Source organism: Nycticebus coucang, chromosome 2 (assembly GCF_027406575.1).
Source record: "Nycticebus coucang isolate mNycCou1 chromosome 2, mNycCou1.pri, whole genome shotgun sequence".
Classification (NCBI taxonomy): Eukaryota; Metazoa; Chordata; class Mammalia; order Primates; family Lorisidae; genus Nycticebus; species Nycticebus coucang.
In genome coordinates this window covers 149,189,601-149,209,142 of record NC_069781.1, presented here as the reverse complement: position 1 = coordinate 149,209,142, position 19,542 = coordinate 149,189,601, and positions in this window count along the sequence as shown.

Sequence of the window (19,542 nt, the reverse complement as noted above, 5' to 3'; positions counted from 1 at the left end):
CTCGTCACGACAGGGCCTTGGCAGCACCGCGAGGCCGCTCAGGCCCTTGTGCGCCAGAGCAGCGCAGCACATCCCCACCCCACCACCCCATTCCCGAAAACCAAAGGCACCCCTTCCAGAGAAGAAAAAGAGGGAGCCTCATCATTAATAGCGCTGGCGGCAAGGTAAAGCCGCCCGCCCGCCCCCGCGCACCCTCGCCCATAATTATGCCAGCGCGGCTTTCATCCCCACGCGCACACGCGGAAAGTTTATTGTTGTATTTCGGCCTTTTTTCAGTCTCCTCTGCCTTTCATGCAAGGGGAAGGGTGCTGAGGGGTCAAAGCACCTCCCCCACCTCCTCTCCCTGCTGCAGTCCTTTTAGAAAAACACCCAAAGCCATAATTTGTCTTAGAATTTCTTTTGAAACAGCTACAAGAAAGACTAGCGACTGCTCTTTTCCCTCTGTTTCTGATTCCAGCCATCCCTTTATCTGGCTTTCATTAGAGCCTCGGCCGCGCCTCTTTTGTGGGGGAGACTTGAGGGAGCCGAGGCAGTTTCCCAGCCGCTGTGATGTTGCTAAAGATTAAAAAGGAGCTTTGAAGCTGCACCAGTTCTCTCTGCGCCCCCTCGGTACAGGACCTCAGAAGGACCCAAGCCATCTGGCAAACCTGACATAAAGACAAAATAAAGTGATTGAAACAGTCTCTTCAAAGCCACAATGGCAGATTTGTTGATTTGGGCGTTATCTTTCATGCGAGGCCCTCAGAAGTCACCAGAACACCTAGGTAATCTCAGGCGGGCCTGACTGGAGTGGATGGAGCCTTCCAGGCAGAGGCGCCCGGAGGGGGCTGAGGGATGCACCATGGGCCCCGGGAAACTCCACAATGGGTCCAGAGTTTCCAGGGAGGCCTGCCCAGGCCCACCTCTAGAGGGGCGCCCCGCAGCCCGGACTGGAACCTGAGGGAGGCTGCCCTAAGCGAGAGGGGAGTGGCAGGAGATGAAAGGCCGCTGGGCTGATTGCAGCCCACCGCCCCTTAGTAACACCCTGGCAGCTTCCATGTCAGAACCTGCTTCTCACGGCTCCAGCTGGGCAAAGGCCTAGGCAGATGGCTGTCTGCCTGGGCCTCAGGGAGGGTCTCCCTCTGCAGACCAAGCCCTGGACCAGCAAAGGTCCTGGAGACACAGAACCACAGGCAGCTCTGACCCAGTCTGCCTTAACACCCACGTAACTCACAGCCTGGCCCTCTGCAGCAAAAGGGTCAGGCTCTGCCCTACTGGGCTGAGTTTCCCTTATCCTGCTACCGGGGTAGGGGTGTGGGGGATGAGGGGGGGAAGTGCCTGCAGCCCAAAGCCTGCTCCACTGGAGGAGGTGGTGTGGCTATCAGCTCTACAGTTCAACAGAGATTTGGGGGACACCACTCCACATGCCCACTACTGATGCACCCTCAAACAAAGCATTCTTCTCTGAGTGCCTCAGTTGTCCCAGTGGCAAAATTCAAGGGTTGAGCGCACCAGAGATACCCAAGTGCTGGGAGAATTGGGGTTCCGTGGACTTTTTCCTGCAGGGGTTGGGGTAGAGCCAAGGGGCAGCTGAGCAAGTGATCCCTAGGTTCTCCACCCTGCTGGAACACAGGTGCCCTGCTTTCATCTCCTACACAAGCTGGGCTTCAGAATAAGTTCTCCAGGTTTTTTTAAAGGGGCTGCTGATTAAAACACACAACTCAAATGCCAACCGTCTTGAGGGTCTTTGCTCCCTCCTTGCGATCTTCTTGAACCTGTGATTCTAATCAGACCTGATGAGCTCAATAAGAGCTAGACTTCGTTCTACCTAGTTTTAGCAAAATAATGAATTCACAAGGTCTTGACCAGGCGTCCTCAAACTGCAGCCCATGGGCCACATGAAGCGGTGTGAATTGTATTTGTTCCCGTTTTGTTTTTTACTTCAAAATAAGATATGTGCAGTGTGCATAGGAATTTGTTCATAGTTTTTTTTTAAACTATAATCCAGCCCTCCAATGGTCTGGGACAGTGAATTGGCCCCCTGTTTAAAAAGTTTGAGCGTGCCTGCTCTTGATCATCAATCAAAAACCAAGAATCTATTGAAGACCTACTCTGCCTTACCACTCAAAAAACGTAATACCTGCATGTCCTCAAATGCTAGGCCAAGAAAAGATTTCTAAATGCTGTTCATACTTAACAGGGGATATAATAAATTGTCTGCTTTCTAAACCAGGAAGAGAGGGACTCTGCCTTGGGGACAACTCAACCACCCCTATCTTCCTTCCCAGCTCCTCCTGCACTACCCTGCCTGCTTCAGAGAACCCAGAAAGAAAATTTTTCATCACAGCTGGCCCCCAACAAACCTTCCTTCCTGCCAAAAGCAAAGTTGGCCCCATCACCAGGGTGGGAAGCCCACAACAGAGATTTCCTGGCACCTTGGCAGTGAAGTGCCAGCATAAGATTAGGCCTTTATCTGTGTGTCCCCCCAAGGAAGGAGAGGAAGTCCAGCTCCCTGGAGGGGTAGGACCACAGAAGAGCACATGTGGGAGGGTGCAGCCTGCCCACCAACCACTAGAGGGAACCTTCCAGGTAGACAATTTGCCCCTCCTTTTCTAACCATGCCTCCACATTTTTTATGTCCAGTGAACTCCTACTCATCCTTCAAAACCCAATTCCAATGTTACTCTTTCCATAAATCCTTTCTGAACTTCCTTCTCCCTTCAGGTCACATTCTACTTCATCCACATATATCTTAGGTAGCTTTGAAATTAACAATAATATTTCCATAAAGAGGGCACAAATCTGGCAGTCAATGGACTTTAGTTCAAATGTCAACTCCCTTATTCATCAGCTATGAGACCTTGTACATGTCACCTTGCCTCTCTGTGCCCCAATTTCCTCATCTGGAAAGTGAAAAAAATAAGACTTATCCTCTATGGTCCTTTTGAAGATTAAGTAACGTATGTGAAAGAGCCTAAATTTCTGTACAAGACATAGAAGCTGTCACAAGAAGTGTCATTCCTTCCCTCGTACAGCATGAGATCCTCAAAGACAGGAACCAGGTCTTCATTCACTCATTCATACGTTCCCGCATTCGTTCAGCTGTCACCACTGAACTCCTGTTGAGGACCAAGTCCTGAGCTAGAAGTTGATTATACAGTAGGTCACAAGACGGGCTCTGTCCGGGGTGCACAAATCTCACAGTTGGTCTTCCTTACTGTGTATCTCCAGCTCCTACCTTGCCTGGCACTGTCCCCACCTTTCCCAGGTGGTCTGGGCAGGTTGAAAGTCACCTGCACCTTGGGACTGTCAGCAGGCCTCCTTCCTCCACTTGGTGTCCTCTAGGACAGAATCTTGTCTGACCCCCCTGGGAGGAGAGAGGTAAAGAGGAGCCATCATCATCCCCATTCTCAGGAAGTGCCTAGTCAAATGTGGGAGACCCCCACCTCAGCCCTGGGAAGTTTCAGCCTGATGAGAGAGACAGACACATAATTCTTAATTCTGGGAACTCTCAGTCTGATGGCAGGGCTGCGTGTTCCTGGTCTGGGGAACTCCAATTCTGAGAGCAGGGGCCCATTTTCCCTGATACTGCTAAGGCTCTGTCTGATGGAGGACACACCTGCTCCCAGTCTCAGTCCAGTCTGTCAGCGGGGGTTAGGTGGTCTCTGTTGCAGAAGGGTAACTCATCTGATGGGAGAGGCCCACAGATAGCTTAAAAGTCAGATAAAACAACAAGTATGGGACAAAAACAGAGATCAACCTAGGGTCCCTATGAAAAGCTAGCAGTGACATGTCGCTGTCTGTGGACTCAGAAGTGACATTCCTGGCCCTGCAGATGCACCCTCTTAATCCACAAGGCTGGACGGGATGACAGAATCTCTGCCTCACTAGCATCCAGCCAAGCCCCTTGCCAGAGAATCCAAGCCAGAGCTGGCCGAGGCCTTGTCGCTGGCATCTCCTGCCAGCTTTGCCAGCGGATGCTTTCTCACGATCAAGGACATCTGGGCTGGCCCAGCTCCCAGAGGCCACCGACATGAAAAGCGAGGGGCTCCACGGAAACACCATCTGCACATCATAAAGCTGCTCGGTGGTTCCCAGAGGCTGCCTCCAGCTGCGACTGCGTTGCCCGGGAAAAGCAGAGGAAGGCACCAAGTGGCTGGGGGTGAGGGGCCGGCTGGGAGTAAGGAAGGGCAAGAGGGGACAGCTGGACTGAGATCCTCCCACCTGGCACCCTGTGCACTTTGCAAGTCAATATCCTCTGGTTTGCTTCCCTGTCACTGCAATGGGTTATTCCTATCCCTACGATGACTCGGTGACAGGGAAGAATACAGAAGTGGTTATGCACCCAGGTTCTAGAGCTGCATTGCCTGGGTTCGAATCCCAGAATGTCTCTTCAGGTGAAGCGATTGACTCTGCTGAGCTCAGCTGTCATGGCTGTACCTGGCAGATGATCGTAATCGCACTCACATGGCAGGTTGAGGTGGGAATTAGAAGAAATACATATATTGAGCAACGTACTTAAGATCTGTACACTTAACATCTTTTTTTTTTTTTTTTTTGTAGAGACAGAGTCTCACTTTATGGCCCTCGGTAGAGTGCCATGGCATCACACAGCTCACAGCAACCTCCAACTCCTGGGCTTAAGCGATTCTCTTGCCTCAGCCTCCCGAGTAGCTGGGACTACAGGCACCCGCCACAACACCCAGCTATTTTTTTTTTGGTTGCAGTTCAGCCGGGGCCGGGTTTGAACCCGCCACCCTCGGTATATGGGGCCGGCGCCTTACCGACTGAGCTACAGGCACCGCCCCACTTAACATCTTTTTAATTTCTGTCTCATGCCTGATTTGTCATCATCATGCCTCCTCCCAAACACTGTTGTGACCCTCTAAGAGCAGGCATCCGAAACAGTGGAAAAGCAACACCTATCCTCTGTAAGTCTGGAGCTGTTGAGGGAATCTCCTTGACCATCCTGCCCATGGCCCTACCCCAGCACCAAGGCCACAGCTGATTGGATGGGGGTTAGGGCCTGGCCTGAAGGAAGCTCGTCTGTTGGCAGTTGAGAAAGCCTATCATTCTGTTATTTTATTTTTATTTTTTTGCCTTGGGTAGAGTGCTGTGGCATCATCACAGTTCACAGCAACCTTAACCTCTTGGGTTCAAGTGATCCTCTTGCCTCTGCTCCCGAGTACCTGGGACTACAGGTGTGCGCCACCACACCAGGCTAGTTTTTCTGTTTTTAGTAGAAATGGAGGTCTGGCTCTTGCTCAGACTGGTCTCAAACTTCTGAGCTCAAGCAATCCACCCCTCCCACAGTACTAGGATTATAGGCGTGAGCCATCTTGCAGCCCAGCCTCAGAGCCTATCATTTTATGCAGAAAACTGGAGCTGGAGCAGAGAGAAGGAAAAAGAGACAGAGAAGTGAGAACAGCAGAGACAAGGGAGACACAAAGTTCCTGAGAGACAGAAAGAGATGAGAGAGGAAAGAGGGCTGTCCTCTGGATCTCATGGGAGTTCCCAGTAGACAAGGCTGTACGTATGAGCTGAGTCCTGCCAAGAAGCACAAAGGCAGCTACACAAACACCACCACCCCACTCACACACACCATCATACCGACATACACACACTCCCGCTTACTTTTCCTTACCAGTCCCCACTCACATGGGAACAGCTTCCAGAATGGTGAATCCCAAAGGAGACCACTTCAGTCAAGAGGGGCTCAGAAGCTGAGACAGAGATAGACAGTTCTGAACAATAGAATATTAGGAGGAGTAGAGAGAGAAGGAAAGATGGCAGCTATGGGAGGGACAGAGCACAGGTGCCCAGAGGGAGCTCCTGGGGAATTGCACAAAGCATCTGAACTGCAGGGCATGATCCTTACAGCACATCGCCTGCCACCTCTCAGTTTTGCCCTCCCGTTGTCTCCATTTCCAGAGGGTTTGCCCCTCCCTGCCTTGTTCCTCGACTACAAGCTACAAGAAAGGGTTCCAGGGTCTTGGTTTGGACTCGCACAAAAGTGACTCTGAGTCAAGGATGTTAGTACAAGAGGTTTCTTTGGGAAGTGATCACAGCAAAGAGTGGCAAGGGAATGGGGAAGTGAGCCAGGGACGGGAAGGAAGCCAATGAAGGCTGTTATCACGCATTTATCTCTGGGCACCAGGGGCCTGATCCCACTGGGCACTCTGAGAGACAGAGCAGAACGTGCACCTCAGGGGAACTGGGGAGGGCGGGGTAACATTTGGCCCCTTCAGATTTCACGTTGAAATGTGATCCCCCCGTTATTGGGGGGTGCTAGTGGGAGCTGTTGGGGTCATGGGGCTGGTTCACTCATGAATGGCTTAATGCTCTCCCTGCAATGATGATTGACTTCTCAGTTTATTAGTTCATGCCAGAGCTGGTTGTTTTGTTTTGTTTTGTTTTGTTTTTTTGAGACAGAGTCTTGCTCTGTTACCCTGGTTAAAATGGTATGGTGTCAGCCTAGCTCATAGCAACCTCAAACTCTGGTTTCAAGCAATCTTCCTGCCTCAGCCTCCTGAGTAGCTGGGACTATAGGCATATACTACCACATCCAGCTAATTTTCTATTTTTAGTGGAGACGTGGTCTCCGTATTGCTCAGGCTGGTCTCAAACTCCTGAGCTCAAAGGCTCCTCCTGCCTCAGCCTCCCAGAGTGCTAGGATTACAGGATTGAGCCACCGTGCCCAGCTGAGCTGGTTGAATTAAGGGACCTGGTCCCTCCTCTCTCTTGTTCCACCTCTCGCCATGTGACATGCCTGCTCCCCCTTCACCTTCTGCCTTGGTTGGAAGCTCCCTGAAGCCCTCGCCACAAGGCTGGCATCAGTCCCTTGTATAATCTGCAGAATCATGGGCCAAACAAACCTCTTTTCTCCATAAATTGTCCAGGTATTTCCTTTATAGCAGCACAAAGTGGGCCAACACAGCCCTCAGCCATTGGTTGAAGGCTGCTCCAAGGGCTGAGACTAGGACTACTTAAATTTTGTACCTTAGGCACCTCACTTGCCTTCCCTGGCTCCTGTGGCTGCTCCTAGGTGGCGTTAGTCCCCTGATCCTGAGGCCTGCTGCACTTGTGGACAGAGCAGGCCCCAGCAGCCTGAGAGAGCCCTCAGGCAGAGATCGGAGGACGAGCGGTTGGAAGTTTAGCCGGTGTGCATGGAAATGGTGAATGCCAAGGGGCTGGCGTGGGGCACACACAGTCATTGCTATCTCATGGCAAAAAGTCTCACAACATCTCACAGGTTCCCATTAGTTCCTATGTTCATCACTAGACCAATCACAGAGGCCAGAGCTGTGTGTTATGCTAATTAGTCCTAGAGTAGAAGATGGGGGTAAGAGGGTAGGGGGAAATGAGAGGGTGGTGGGATGCTTTCCCTCTGTACCTCACCAAAAGGGGTGAAAATGGACTGCAGCAGGTCTCAGAAATGAGGTAAATGGATGTTGAGTGGCCAGAAAAACAAAACACAGAAATCGAGAACTCCTAATTCCCAAGTTGCCAAGTTAATTGGAAGACAAGAGGACTGGGCTTGGCTTGTCAAAAACTCTTCCAGCCAAACCCTTTAGCTGGCCACTTGCCCTTAATAGAGTTTAAAGCATTAATTGAGTGCTGACCTGTACCAGACATTGTGCGGATCTGAGAGGGCACAGATGAAAAGGTGCCATTTCTGTCCTCTGGGAATTCACAGGCAAGGATGGCAGTGGGGGTGGAAATGACAACGACTACAGTGTTGACTGTCACCTCATCAAACCCGTTAATGACACGCTACTACCTGCAACACACACAATTATTTCATGAGCCACCAAGAAAAACTAAGAGCTGCCAAGTAGATCGTGTTACACCATGGATAAGATTCATACCAATTTCAGAGATACAAAAAAAAAAATGCATTTAGAACTGACAGAATAGGGTAGCAGTTTTATAGTTTATAAAGGATTTTTTTTCATAGACTTTATTCCATTAGATGCTCACTACAAATCTGTTGGTAGTGACATCACTGTGTTTTCCACTCCATGAAACTGCACTCAGAGAGGTTAAGTGACATGCCAAAGTCACTAAGCTAGTAAATAGCCAAAGTGGGACTCAACCCCAGGTCTGCCTGGTTGCAGAACAGAAGACACCACCAAATCTCCCTAGCAAACGTCCCTAACTCTTTGTCCCTTCTTTTTACCAAAAAATGGACTCCTCCCACCTCTGCTTGCCCCTCAGCTTAAAACAGGGAGTCCAAGCAATACCAGCTCCCTCTGCTCCCACCCACCTATATGCCTAGGCTTGAGGTTTCTGTTCCTGGAAATTCTCTTTCTGTCATCCACTCATTCTCAGCTCCCCCCGGGGACCTGCCACAATGGGCACTTCTCAAATCTGTGTTCCTGCCAAAGGTTCTGTTTTTAAGGAGCCAGGTTCTTGCTCCAGTCAAAAAAAGACTGTACTCAGTATCGTTAATTCTGTTCTTAATAACTTTGACAAATCCATCGTTTCAGATAGTAGTTACAAACAGTAACATTGTCATTTTTTTTTCTTTTTTTCTTTTCTGAGACAGAGTCTCACTCTGTCACCCTGGGTAGAGTGCTGTGATGCTGTCAGCAACCTCCAACTCTTGGGCTCAAGCAATCCTCTTGCCTCAGCCTCCCCAGTAGTCGGGACTACAGGTGCCTGCCACAAGGCCTGGCTTGGTTTCTTTTCTTCTGTTTGTAGTGGAGACATGGTCTGGCTCTTGCTCAGGCTGGTCACAAAGGCCTGAACACAAGTGATCCACCTGCCTTGGCTTCCCAGAGTGTTAGGATTACAGGCATGAGCCACCACACCCAGCCAAATTATACTTGTTTGATAATGGTTTATATGAGCATTTCCTCATGTATATGCCTGAACAGCCCCAAACTGAAAATCAGGGCTGGCTTTACAAGTAGTGACATGTGCGGGTACACAGCAGTTCACACCTGCTTTAATGCTCTGCTGTTGCTGCCTTTAAATTCTTAATAATTTTGAACAAAGAACCCGCATTTTCACTTTGCACTGGACTTTGAAAATGACATAGCTGGTCTTGCTGAGAATGGTCCCACTGCTTCTTAAAATTATCTGAGCAAAGAGTCAGCTTCGTTGCCCCCATTCCTGGGATTCCTGAGGTACAGAAATGCATCCTGATCACCTGTGCATGTTCTGGGAATAGGCAGTGCTCAGTTCCCTGAACAGAGGGAGTCCCAATAACACTGAATGAAGGAATGAAGTAAGTGTGTGTGCGTGTGTGAGAGTGCAGCCTATGTTCTTTAGATTGCAAGTGACAGAAATCCAGTTCAAAGTAGCTAAAATTCAAAGGAGGAAAGTATTGACCTCTGAATTGAAAAGTGTAAGAGATGGACGAACTTCAGGCTCAGTTGCATCCAGGGACTCAAGCCCTGTCACCAGAACACTGGCTCTCAGGTTCTACTTTCTCCATAGCATCTCCTCTCAAGCCCCAAAAGCCCCAGCCTGACATACCACAAGCTTAGCAAGCTTTTCTCACCAAAGTCAACCCTCAGTCACATGCCTACCTCTGTACCAATCACTAAGCCAGGTGCTGTGATACTGTCATTGGCCAGACCCCATCACATGCCCAACCCTGAACCAATCACTGTTCCTGACAGCTGCTGGGAACTTAGCAAAAGTGGAAGGTCTGGGAGATATCATGGATTCAGTCAAAACTGAAACCTCAGCAGGAGCAGGGCGATCAGGCAGGTGCCTGGTTACTAGCAGAGGGCAGCTTGCCTAGAGGCATGGTAAGCAGGTGGCCGTCAGGTAGCTGCAGGTGACTCCTGTACCCAGGCGGAGGCATGGTCCATCCACATTGAGCCTGGCTCTCTCCTAAGCACTTTTTATGAATCAACTCAATAGATTATCACCAATAAGGTTGGTACATTTATTATCCCCATTTTACAGATAAGAAAACCAAGGCTTTGGATACATTAAGTAATGGGTCCAAGGTCATACCACTAGAAAGGGGGCAAATCATGTATTTGTTCCACTATCATCTAAGCCACCTGAGATCAGAGGCTGCATCTTATCCTTATATGAAGTCCCCACAAACCATATTTGCTTAATGAATATCTGTTGAGTGAGAGGCCTGGGCGGTTAGGGGCTGTCACTGAGTTCCTCCCACTCTCCCCTTCCCCTTTGGGAACTATAACACATACATAGAAGAGGGAGTTCTAGGTTTTGAAGTAGCAATCCCAAAGGCTCATGGTGTAGGTCAGTATCTACGCTGCTTACTGGAGTGGGTAGCCGTATAAGTGACCCCTCTGGGCTCCTGCTGTGGGCCAAACCCTATGCTGAGGGCTTTGAGGTGGGTAGAAGGAAGCATGGCACAATTCCCTCTCTCCAAACACCTCCTGGGAGAAGAAGCAAGTTACTGCCAGAAGGAAGAACACAAAAAGAAGTCCTGCCCACAGTAAGAGGAAACTTCTACCAGCTAATCATCTGGGCACCGAAAATGCATTACATCCATGCTGAGTGCCCGGCAGAGCAGACACGCCAGCGGACAAAACAGAAAACTAGACTCAGCTCTTGCTGTTGTGAAGTTCTCAGTCGAATGGGGAGGCAGGCAAAAAACAAATATGTGATTGCAAATGTGGTGCATTTTAAAGGGAAGAGGAAAAACACGGTGTGCTATGAGAGAAACTAAAAGGGGACTCGTTTGAGGAGGATTTTTAGGATTGACTTTCTGAGGTGGTAAGAGATGAGAAGGAATCAGCTTTAGGAAGAGTATGGGAACCGCATTCCAGAAGAAGGGAACAGTGTGCAGAGTGTCCCGCGTGGTGAGAGAGTACAACACATTCAAGAGACTAAGATGAGCCAAATGATGTCTAGAGGATGATGAATAAAAGTAGATTGTGGCAGAAGACAGGGAGGTCTAACCTCATACCCAAAGAAGTTACGGGTATGAGGTTAGACCTCCTCAGCCCAGGAGAAGAGCTCAGGCTTGATCTGAGTGGACCAGGAGCCCCCCAAAAGTCTGTGAACAGGGTAATGATGTGGTCTGACACAACCTACATTTTTAAAAGTCCAGAGAGTGAATTGACAGGCAGAAGGGAAGCTGGAAAACACAACAGCTCTTGCTAAGTCAACTTCAAGGGTGCACAGATAAGGGGGTTATTTGAGAAGAAAACTTGACCCCAGGTGAAAATTGGACAGACAGGCGGGAAGGAGATGCCTGTATGCCCCACTCTAAGCGTTTTTTTTCCTAAATAAAGGGAAACTTGTTTTTTTCTTTATCTGCCTCAGAAACTATTAATAGAAAGAGATGCCCATCCATCAGTGCCTTCCGAAATACCTGCGTGTAGGTTTAAACAACAATGACAACCGATCATCAGCAGTTCTGGGGTGCAAATAACTCAATGATGTTGTAAATTTGGCATAAATGGATCTGGCTGAGCCTTACAAATTTTCTCCCGGAGCTGACAATGTCAGCAACTCCAAATCTGATCCCCACTGTCTGTGAAAGGCAAGATCATGGTGCAGAGAAGAGAAGAAAACACCACTATGGCTGCATTTCCCCCATAAAATGGACACATTTGCCTCTCTGCTGAGCAGGCCAAGTGTCGACCAAAACAATCTGGTCGGATTCGTAGGAAAGACCCTGGCTGCCAGCTCTTTATTGGTGACCGCCTTTACCAATTGGGGCAAGAGGACAAGAGGTAGCACTTTGTGAAGTGCTGTTTGTTAAATACAGTTTGTCTCTATTCAACAAGGTTTTTACCTGCCGGCTAGTAGGCTGGAATCATCTCCAATCCTCACCAGCAACTTCCTCTTCTCGCTGGACTCTCACATAAATAGTCCCCTCAAGGCAGGTAGAGAAACTATTTTGCTTTTGTTTCTGCATAGTTGCAGTAACAGCACACTAATTTTTATTGAGAAATCTCAACTTAGGCCATGTACTACATGCGCTAACCTCCCAGTCAAGCTCCCAGGGGCAGAAGACTTGTGGGTATGGCTCATCCCTGAATTCCACCACATGATGACCACCCCCACTACCTCCCCTTCATGGTCATAGGCTCCAGTTGGATACGTGATCTAAACTGGTCCAATCAGATAATACCATGACTTTTGCTGGGCCAAGACGGAAAGGCACATTCTCTTTTCTATGGACTAGGACCTACGAAGATGTCATCCTAGAGCTTCTGCAGTCCAGTGGAGTCAGTCTGAGAATGGAACCAAAGCAGAAAGAAGAGACAGAGAAAGCCTGACTCTTATGACATCACTTGAACTCCTGGATATAGCCATACCTGAAGCTGAACCTCATTACGGGTGGATTTCCGACTATCACAGGAAGGTCAAGCAATGCGAGGATGAGAACCAGGCATTCTGATATCCAGTCTAGTGCTCTTACCTTGCATCAAGTTCCAGATGACTTTATCAAGCCACACATACAGACTTAACTAATCTGTGTGTGGCTTTATGGTCTGCTAAAAAACAAGTATTTCAAAAATAAAAACATTTGATCATAACAGCGTTTTACATAACTGAATCACAGAACTGTGGAAAGGCCCTGGAGGTCCTATCATTGTGTGGTTTTCAAAAACGTTTTAGGAACTTCTTGTTTCAAATGAAGTTTTAAGCAGAACTCTTATGTGTAAGATGTAAAAGCAGCACCTTATGAGTCCAAATGTATTTTACCTTTTAAGTTAAAAGTTTTAACATTTACTTTTTATAGTCAATGAAGACCCAAATTTTAATGTGTTACTTGTTTCCAATGTATAAAATTTTATTATATAATACATTTGTATGTATGTCTGATCACAATTTCTTCTTTATTATTTACAATTGACATGCCAGGCATGGTGGCTCATGCCTGTAATCCTAGCACTTTGGGCAGCCGAGGCAGGAGGATCACTTGAGGCCAAGAGTTCAAGACCAGCCTGAACAACATAGTAAGATCCCATCTATACAAAAAAATAAGAAAACTTAGCTATGTAAGAAAACTTAGCTATGTGTAGTAGGGCACACCTGTACTTCCAGCTACTCAATCAGGCTGGAGCAGGAGGATGGCTGGAGCTCAGGAATTAGAGGCCACAGCAAGTTATGATTATACCACTGCCCTTCAGCCAGCCTGGGCAATAGAATGAAACCCTGTTTCAAAATTTAAAAAATTCACACATAAGAATTGCACGTATTTATGGAGTACAGAGTGATATTTCAATACATTTGTTCGAAAGGTAATAATCAGAGTAATTAGCATATCCATCATGTCAAACATTTGTCATTTCTTTGTGTTGGAAACATTCAAAATCCTCTGTTCCAGCTATTTGAAAATATGCGGTAAATTATTATTAGCTGTAGTCACCCTATAGTCTTCCAGAATGCTAGAAATATTTCTCCTAGCTAGCTACATGTCCATCAACAAAGAAAGAATGTTGATGATAAAGATAAAGAAACAAAACTAAAGAAAATGTGGTATGTACACAATGGAGTACTATTCAGCCACTACAAAGAGAATGAAATCTTGTCATTCACAGCAACATGAATAAACCTGGAGGACATTATGCTAAGTGAAATAAGGCAGGCCCAGGAAGATAAAGACCTCAGGTTCTCACTCATGTGCGGGAGTGACAAAAGATGATGTCACAGAAACAGACAGCAGGAGGGTAGTAACTAGAAGGATGGGGATAGAAAGAGGCTGATTCACAGATACAGAATTAAGGCTAGCTATAAGGAAGACCTTCTAGTGTTCTGTCACTTTCTTTACGGTTAAATATACTTTTTTAAATAATTGGAGTAAATGCTGGGTGCAGCCACGTGCATTTGTGGTCCCAGCTACTCAGGAGCCCAGGAGTTCACGGCTGCAGTGAACTGTGATCCTGCCTATCAACAATCACTGCACTCCATCCAGCCTGGGCAGCACAGTGAGACCAACACCATCTTGAGAATGAATGAATCGATTGATTAAAGGTGTAAATGAAAATTCCCTCAGACCTAGTCCATCTTTCTGAGGGCTTGTGGGCTAAAAAAAAAAAAAAATGAATGTTTCAGTTTAGCCATGTCAAAAGTCTCCCTGTTCTTTCTTAGTTGTTCTTTCTAAGTTTTGAGAGGTTCCCTTTTTCTTGTTCAAGAAAACTGTCCAAGTATAAGCCAAGGTTGTAGAACGGTGCTTCTCAGACTTGAATACACATACATGAATCACTCCGAGACCTTGTTTACAATGGCGACTCTACTGAGGGGGTCTGAGATTTCTCATCTCTACCAAGCTCCCAGGGGCTGTGATACAGCTGGGCCGAGGACCGCGCTTTGAGTAGCCAGGCTCTGGAGTACACGACAAAGGAGTATCATGAATCTATCTCCTGAGGCAGGAATATGAGAATCACTACCAAACTCTAATCTGAAAAACAAACCAGAAAATATCCAGAATAGCTCATGTCAAAATGTTACAGAAAGTGATGAGATTATGAGCAATTTAAAATTTCTGCTTCTGCCAATCTGTGTTTTCACATTTATCTACAGTGAACATGTATTGCTTACCCAATAAATAAGGTGAAAACTAAATAACTTAAACAAGAAAAATCTAAACTGAACAAATATTTTTTTAAGTAAAACCTTTATCAGACACTCACAGAATATCAGAAGCACTTCCCCAAAACCAACAGTTAGAAAACAACCAGTCTAGTCCTCTGTAGGTGGAAGGAGGGACAAACAGGGTTCACAGCTAGTTTTTGCCCAAGCCAGGACAGTTACATTAGAGATCTGGGCAACAAGGTACAAGCCCACAGCCACAGTCTGATAAGAGTTTATCAAGCATGCAGCGGCATTCTAGGGAGGGAACCTGATGCTGGGCCTTGTCCCCACGGCAGGGCTCCAGGAAGTGATGGTGGTTTATGAGCCTGGGCTTTGCAGGGCCATTTCTGAGCTGCTGTCTGTCCCAGCCCAGGCCTCCTGGAAAACACCCTGCCAAAGGAGGCTATTTCTTCTGGTTTATCCTAGAGTGAACTCCATGCTCTGTGGCCTGGCATTCAAGGGTTCCACGATCCAGGGCTTCCTCTACTTCTCTGTTCATCACACCTCCACGCCCCCACCCTTCATGCACCCTTCATGCACAATTCCACTTGTTTGATCCACCCTTCCCCACCCCTGAACTTCTGGGGTGTGGAGACTCCCTGTAACCCGGGCCACCTCTCCCTCCTCTGCACGCTCTCGGCCAGCCACCAGCCTGCCCTCCACCCACTCATGATGCCCCCCCCCCCGCCCTCTGGCTGCCCCTCTCAGTAAACTCTGCTGCTGCTTAGGCCCCATTCACTGTTAGATATGGACGCTCCTCGGGCTCCCTCTTCTCTGATCACTCTGCTTTCCCCCAATCCCGGGTGGGCTTATTCACTGCTGAGGTTCCAAGGACGTCTCTCTGCCTTTCCTCCCCTCACACCAGACACACACATTTGCCTTCCTCCTTAGCTGCTTTCCTTGGTTCGTTCATGGGCATCTCTAACCCCTCCTTGGTGCTTCCTCCTAAATAACATTCAGATTGCCCCATTGTACCCTGCCCGCCCCCAGTCCCCATGCTGCTCCAAGCCACCACTGAGTCCCTTGGAAGACCACATTGATTCTAAGCTGGTCTCTGCCTGGTCTCCTGAACCCACTCCAATTCTCTCTCCATTTAGAAGCCAAAGCACTCTTCTTAAATCGCAAATCTGGTTATGTGTCCACTTCCACTGCTTTCCCAGGCATCCCAAATCAAAATTCGCATCTCTGCCATGCTCCACCAGGCTCCAGCCAGATGGTCTTTCTCCCAGGAGCTGTCCCCCATCTCCCTGTTCCAAACCCAGGGATCTTCCTTCTGTGACTGCACCCAACATTTCTCTGCCTTTCCATATGCTGGTCCCTCTGCCTGCTTGGTGGCTGCGGCCGATGCCCCACTCAGCTTTCCTGGACGAGCATCCTGGGCCTCCTCAGCTTTCCTGGATGAGCATCCTGGGCCTCCCCAGCAGCTGAGACTGCTGGCACCTGGGGCCCTGCAGCCACCACCTTCTTCAGAGAATTGCCCTGGGACAAAAGAGAGTTGCTTCTGCAGCAGGGGACCTCCAGGCGGACCTCACTGCCTGACACAGGCTATGACAGGCCAGCCATCTCCCCCCAGGGTGGGACTATTCTGTGATGCAACTTATGGTTACACATTCCCCTCCCCCGCCCCAGTGAGCCATCACTGGGGGGCTGGACCGAAGCTGACACTACATCCTGCTTCACTTCTCCCATGCTCTGTCCTGTTTCCCTCACTGCCTGGAAGGTTTTTCCTGACTGCAGCCCCCATGGACCCCACGTCAGGTTCAGCCTCTGGGGCACCCAACCTAGACACATCCAATGGGTAAGTGTGGCTTCCTTAGTGCGGCCCTGCCTGGACCTCAGCCTGGGTCAGGCCCTACCCCAACAGCACCCTGCTGTTTTCCTTTATAACAGGTGGCACATTTGTCATTAGAGAACTACCTGTCCAGAGCCTCTTACCACGCATCTTGCTCACTAGACTGTGCACTCCATGAGGGCAGGGCTGTGCCTATTTGCTCCCACTGTGCTCCCAGCACTTAGTGTCCCCTTGCACACAGTAGGCATATACAAAATATTGGATAAAAGAAGGAAGGTCCTTGTGTTGCTTCTTTCTTATTCAATTGAGGGCTCCGGGTTTATCCCTGTCGCAGCCAGAAACCAAGCCAATGGCTTTTGGAGTTGGCAGCCATGAGCACTGTGGGCTCCCTGCCCTGCAGCTGGCGCTCTGAGGCCATGCGGCAGAGGCAGCACAGGATGCCCACATGGACAGCTGCCAGCCACTGCAGGGCCAACAGCTGGGGCTGCTGTGCCAGTGACCATGAGCAACTCTGGCAGCAGTGCTGTCAACAACCTGTCACGGCAAATCACCCCGGGCCACTGCATCCCCAGAAAGCTGCCCAATGAACAAGCCTCGTCCTTTGGGGGCCCTCCCAGCAGCACTCACACGCTGGCACCAGGAAGATCCAGAGCTGCCTGTGCTGCCAAGCAGGAGCACCTGCTGCAGGTGTGGGGGCTCCAGGATGCCTCCCCCAACCCCTCCCAGGATGGGATGGGCTCCCTGCAGAGTAGCCAGGAGAGGCCCCCAACCTCTGCTCCTCCCGGGGGAGGCCTCCTCTGTGCCAGGAGCCTTTTGCCTCCTCACTTAGCTGGCCCTCACACCAACCACACAGGCTGCACAAGGCTGGTCCTACCCATTCCTCGGAAGAGGAAACTGAGGTCAGACAAAGGAAGACAAAAGAAGTAAATAGTCTGAAGGCACCCCATCCTGCAGTTCCTTGCCCTGCCTCCCCACACGGGAGCTTTGAGGAGCACAGCTTTTGAGAAGCACAGCTGACCAGAGGTGAGGGGCTTGATCTTCTGGTCTGTCTGGATCATGCCCCAGCGCCCAGCAAGCCTCATCCATTTGCTGACTACAAGATTTATTTTAAAAGGTCCTAGTGGGTCTCCCAAAATCAGATCCCTGAGTTGCACCCCACTAATCTGCTCCAGCCAGGGGAGGCCACACTTTACCGCAGGGTCAGGTGGCCAGCACGCCCGTCACAGAGCACCCTCTCCAGGGGAGTACCAAGGCCTGAAGGCCCAGCTGTGATGGGGTGCGCATAGCTCAGGGCAACTGGCCTGCTAAGGGCCTGGTGCCTGCCCCAGCCTCAGAGCCTCGGGCAACCACCCCTCCACGGAGAGCTGGGGCTGGAGAGGGGCCACCTGGAAGCTGAGCTGGCAGAGATTTCCTGGGCATGCCACACCCCCCAGTGGCCAGCCTTCCTCGGTGCCTCTCTCCTCCTCCACAGATGCTCCTGGAGGCCACCAGGCATCTCCTGTCCCCACCCAAAAGGGTGCTTAGGGAGGAAGCAGAAGAGGAATCATTGTCATAGCACATAGTAACAAGTACACCGTCATTTTCCAACAAATATGTGTGTCTTGAGGGCCTGTGCTGAGCCTGGTTCTGTGCTAGGCGCAAGGTCACAGCCGTGAGTGAAAAGGCCCGGCTCTGACCTCAGAGTGCCGGGAGTCCAGCAGGGGAGACAGATGACCAGCAAGCACACACACGGGGAATGAATATCTGACATGTCATCATCAGCTGTAGTCTCCACAAGGAGAACCGAGGCATTGCACCAGCTGAAGGGACAGGAGGGCTGTGTTGGTCTCTGGGCCAGAAGCTTCTCTGAGGTAGTCACAGGGGAGACCAGGATGGTTAGGAAGGCAGAAGCCATGCCAGGAGGTGAGGGGGAGCATTCCAGGCACAGGGAAGAACAGAGGCCGAGACCTCAGGCAGAAGGGCCGAGGGCGGTGGCTCACACCTCTAAGCCCAGAACTTTGGAAGGCCGAAGCAGAAGGGCTACTTAAAGCCAGGAGTTTGAGACCAGCCTGGGCAGAATAGTGAGACCTGATTTCTACAAAAATAAAAGCTAAAGTAATTACCTGGGCATGGTGAAGCACACTTATAGTCCTAGCTACTCAGGAGGCTGAGGCAGGAGGATTGTTTGAGCCTAGGAATTGTCAACTATGACTGCACCACTGCACCTCAGCATGGCTGTGCCCCTGGGGTGGGGGATAGAAGGCTGGACAGAGAACCCAGACGGGCCCTGAAAGCCCAGGTACACATGGCTTTGATTCTGAGTGACATGAGAATCCAGGAGACAGTTTTGAGCAGGGAAGCGACATTACACATGTTTTTAAGGAATCACAAATATTTAACCATTAACATTAGCAGCTGACATTTATTGAGCGCTTGCTGTGCCACTTCACTCACACTCGGCACTCTGACCCTGTTATCTTCTCTCATCCTAACACACACCCTGCTGCCTCAGTGGGCCCAATTACCTTGCCTCGTGGTGGCAAGGAAGGAGGGGGAGGCTCTGAGGGGCAGTGCTCTCCGGATGTGCCCACCGTGCAGAGCTGGTACATGTGGAGGCAGGGTAGGAGCCAGTTCTATCTTGCTCCAGAGCTGCCAAGCTTGCCTCACCGGGCCACCAGCTAGCCACGTAGCAGGTGGTAGGCATTTGGTCTGGACACTACCCCAGCCTGGGCTTTCTAATCAGAGACGAAGGGAAGGCCCTAGGACAAGAAACCCCAGCTGTGTAGCCACTGTGGGCTCACTGCCATTACTGAATCCCAGCTGCACTTTCTGTGAGATGGGCAGATGTGTCCTCCTGTAGAGCTTCAGAGAGGACACTGAACACAGAGTCCAGGCTTCCCAGACACAGAGTGGGTCTTCAGCAGCCATATGCCAGCTATTCATCCCCAATGTTTTGGGGGCTGCCATCCAGGGACTTGGTGAAATACCTGCTGGCCTGGGAAGAGAAGGCAACCATTCTGCCGCCACACAGGAGCTCAGTGACCCAGGCTGCAGGGGAGGTGACTGAGGCCCGCAGCTCTAGGAAGGTGCCAAGAAAGACTGACAAAAGTACAGAGCCAGCCAGGTTCTCCCTGAGATCATCCTCTTCCTCTCTGGCCAGTAAATAGCACAAGCAGAGAAGACTGGATCTGCTTCCACCATATGACCTGCCTCCACTGTGAAGCCTCCCCTTCAGAGCCAGTTCAGAGTCACCCCCTAACTACTAG